Source organism: Arachis duranensis, chromosome 3 (assembly GCF_000817695.3).
Source record: "Arachis duranensis cultivar V14167 chromosome 3, aradu.V14167.gnm2.J7QH, whole genome shotgun sequence".
NCBI lineage: Eukaryota > Viridiplantae > Streptophyta > Magnoliopsida > Fabales > Fabaceae > Arachis > Arachis duranensis.
The window spans coordinates 129,800,403-129,805,007 of record NC_029774.3 but is presented as its reverse complement, the minus strand read 5'-3'; positions in this window follow the sequence as shown (position 1 = coordinate 129,805,007).

Here is a 4,605-nt window from a genome sequence, read left to right as displayed (position 1 = left end):
ATAATATTTAAATAAATCACTCTTAATCACATTACTTTTATATAAATAAATTATTTTTTTAATTTTACTATTAGAGATTTTTACTCATCATAAAATACTAATAAATAGTTAGTAGATAAACTTTTGAAAAAAAAAATAGTATGGTATATTTATAATAAAGTATAAATTATATATTTTTATCTTTAATATACCAAATTTTTTTAATGTTTAATTTAATCATTTTTTATTTTTAATTTTTAAATAAAATTTTATTTTATCCTTCAATCATATTGATTTTTTACTATAAATAGTTATTCAATTATTTTATAATCATATCTAAGTAAATTATTCTTATTAGATACATTATTTTCATTTTAAATAAATTTATCTTTTTACTTTTGCTGTTAATCACGTTACTTTCATTATAAATAAATTTATTTTTAATTAAGAATAAACCTAAAAAAATAAATTAAATAGTTATCTGTCGTAAAAAAATTGATATTATTAAATTATAAAATTAAAATTTATTTCATAGTTAAAAAAAAGTTTAATTAAATTAAACATGTAAAAAAAATTCTGTATATTAGATACCAAAAGTATCATTTATATTTTATTGTGTATGTATTATATTCTTTTTTTTTGTTAAAATTTTATCTACTAACTATTTTATAAGTATGAGTAAAAATCTTAAATTTATAATACAATTTATTTTGTTAAAATTTATTTTTATTTTAATTTAAAATTCTTCTAAAAGTAATATATCAATTTTGTCTTTAATATTTTCATCTTAAGTCTCTAATGTTTTAAAATTATCTTAATAAGATAACGTAAAAATTACTTTAACACGTTAAGTAATTTTGATGAAAATTACTTATTAAAAAAAGAGTAGTATTATCAATTTTGATAATTAATAAAATCGATATGATTCCACATGACCTTCTTCGGGGGATCTGTCCGCTATCACTGGTTGATCTCTCGGGTCCCCGGCAAAGGCGCCAATGTTCCGGGACTTACCTAGAACCGGACGGTGGTTGGGCTTGTTTGTGAGGCTCAAGCGTTGGAGGAAGGTGGTCTCCGACTTGGTTTACGTCTGGGAGCCGCCTCCGAGTTGTGTATGTGAAAGAATGGGGGGTGGTACCTGCAAAGACACTCCGATGCCTAAGTCAGCAAGGGTGTAAGCAGGTCTAGAGAGTATTGGGTTTAGAGATACCTGAGGGATGTCAGTGTATTTATAATGGTGAACCTATAACCACCGTTGGAGTAGTTTTGCCTTTTAAGAGGAATAATCGTCCCTTTATCTTAGGGACGTTGAGATATGGCTCCTGGAAGTGGTTAGAGAGATTTTAGGGGCAGTTATCCTCTTGAGTGAGGGTTTATCTGCCAGCTGATCCCTCGTTCCCGACTTCTTTAGAGCAGGTCGTGATAAGCACCGACTTCGTAGATTGAAGGTCGGTGTAGGGTGAGGCTCAATCCTTTGAATTGGGCCTTTCGTTGGGTCCTGGGCCTTATCATTGGGCCAGGGTATGAACAGTGCCCCTACTCGAGCCCAATTTCTTTCAAGATTTGGGTTTGAGTATTCTACTCGGGGTCGTAGCCGACCTAGGAGGGAACCAACGTGATCATTGGGAGCCGACGTGACTTTTCGTGGCTTTTGATTTTCACAGTTACGTCTAATCAAACGTCGCGTCCGTTAGAGGTTCGCGTAGGGATTGATTACCTTGGTAATGGTGCACTCATTAATGACCGCTTCTGTTTTACCATTATGCCCCTAACGTGTTTATAAATAATTTCCCTCTCTTTCATTGTTTCGTTTCTGTGATTTTTCGAATTTTTCTTCTTCTCATCCGTTCGTGGGGCATTCCTTGTTTGAAGGCTTTCATCTTCCTTTACCTTATTTCCAAATAAAGGTTAGTCTTTTCTTCTCTTCTCTTTTTACAACGTGCTTTCTGTTTGCATGCTTTTATTTTTTAGAGAGAGCGAAGTTGATTCGTAGGCTTCTGTTTGATTCCGTACCCCCCTTTAGAGACCATGTTTTTTATTTTCTTTTCTTTTTTCTTTGTAGGTTTCACTAACCCTTTTTAGGAAAAGAAATGTCTTCCGTAGAAATTCTTACTCAGTGGGTCGATGTCACAGTCTTAGGGGAGGAACCTTGGGTTGACAATGATTTTATTACTGATCTTCGCACTCATCACTGGCTTTGTACCTCTGATGAGGATGAGCCAAAGTATGAACTGCTTGTCCCGGGTCCAGAAGACCGGGTTTACTTCGGTAGGGCTTCGGAGGCAGTCCCTCATTTCTTTTATATGTATGAGAGCATGATCACCCGCCTGGGCATTTTTCTTCCTTTCTCTGATTTTGAGATTGCTGTTTTACGTCACTGTCGTGTTGCACCTACCCAGCTTCATCCCAATTCCTGGGGTTTTCTGAAAATTTTTTATCAGTTTATCAGCCATGCCTTAGACTTTCCGACTTCTTTGAAGATTTTCTTTTTTCTTTTCCACATGACCAAGCCCTTCAGTGGGAAAAATAACAAGCAGCAGTGGGTGTCCTTCCGAGCTATACAAGGTCGGAGGGTCTTCACCCTTTTTGATGAATCATTCCATGACTTTAAAAATTACTTTTTCAAAGTTCAAGCCGTAGAGGGTCACCATCCCTTTTTCTTGGATGAGAATTCTTCTCCTTGCTTTCCTCTGTACTGGTTAGAGGCCTCCCCCTATGAGAAATATGGTTTGGACGACCTGGATGAGGTGGAGGCGGCCGTTGTGGGGTTCCTCCGAGAAGTGTAGGGGAGGGCCCCATATTTAGATACCAAAAAATTTCTCCAGGGGGTCGCCAACCTTTGTCCAGACACAACTAGGTAGCTTTTTTTTATTTATCTACTTTATTTCCGACTTATTTTTACCGACTTGTTTCGCTGACTTTTTGGCCACTAATTATTTTCTTATAGAGATGGCAAAGAAGAATTTCAGTGAGAGTCTTACCAGAGAGTCCAGGAGGCCAAGGCGAGATCTCGCGCCAGGACCGGCGGTGCCAGGGTAACTAGCTCCTCTCTTCCTCCTCCTCCTTCTTCTCAAAATTTGGGGACCCCTTCTCGACCTATCGTTATTTCCTCCTCGGCTTCTTCTCAGCCGCCCCCTCCCCCCCGACCTTCTCCTGAGCCAGAGAAGAAGAAGCGTAAGACTTTAGAGTCTAGCTCTTCTTTTGAAGGTGAGGCTAAGGTGGATGCTCCTGCGTTTATCCGAAAATACATCTATCCTCATACCCGTATAGGTATGGATGATGTTTCTATCCGAAACCACCTCACTATTCTGGCTCAGAAGAGTGTCAGGGCGGCGGCGGTGTGCACCAAGTTTCTTGATATTTTTGAGAAGATTCCTCTTAGCTCTCTGGGTTCAACCTCGAGGGTTGAAGAGTTGGAGGAAATGCTTCTCATATATCAGTAACATGACAAGGAGTTGAAGGAGGAGGTCGCTAAGTTGAAGGAGGAGAGGGATGGTCTTCGGGAGAAGGAGAGCAAGTTACAAGCCCAATGTAATATGGAGGAGGGCTTGAGGAAGAAGGCGCAGGAGAGTTATTCGAGCTTGTTCAAGGACCTCGTGGAGGTGAGGAAGGACTTGTTGAATTCTCAGAATGCTTACGCCGAGTTGGAGGACTCTATTGCTGAAGGAGCCGAGGAGGCCTGGAGGATTTTTAAGGAGCAGGTCGGAGTCCTTGCTCCCAACCTGGATCTCTCTCCTTTGGATCCTGACAAGGTCGTCATTGATGGTGCCATAGTTTCTCCTCCTGCTTCCGAGCTTGTCTCTGAGTCAGATTTGAAGACTCAGAGGCAGAGAATCATTGAGTCCCCTCCTCATCCAAAAGATGCTCCGAGTTCCTCAAGATCTCACAGAACCTCCTCTCCGTCTCCTATGGATACTTCTCTCCCTGGACCTGATGGCGCTCTGACTGCTCTTCCTGACTCTGGTGGTGATGTTTAAAAATTTGTTGGCTATATGGGGGCCCGGCCTGTGGGTCCCCTCCTTTTTAAACTATTTTTATGTTTGTGGTGGTAGTGGTCTGTTGACATTCCTCTTGGCCTTGTAAGGCCGTAAACAAAATATTTATAAATACCCTTTTTTGGATAAGGGTTTAAGTTACTGGTGGACGAAATTGTGATCCTCTTTGTATTTGCATGAGATTTAAAAATTGGCTCTATTGGAATTTATGATCACAACTCCATTCAACTAACCAGCAAGTGTACTGGGTCGTCCAAGTAATAAACCTTACGTGAGTAAGGGTCGATCCTATAGAGATTGTTGGTATGAAGCAAGCTATGGTCACCTTGTAAATCTCAGTTAGGCAGATTAAATTGGTTTATGATGAGTTCGAAAATTAATAATAAATAGACAATAAAAATGGATAGAAATACTTATGTAAATCAATAGTGGGAATTTCAGATAAGTGTGTGAAGATGCTGTGCTCCTCTCGTATCTCTATTTTCTTATTACATTCATCCAATCCTTCCTACTCCTTTCCATGGCAAGCTGTATGTAGGGCATCACCATCATCAATGGCTACTTTTAATCCTCACGGGAAAATGGTCCTATGCGCTATCACTGCACGGCTAATCGTCTGGAGGCATCACCC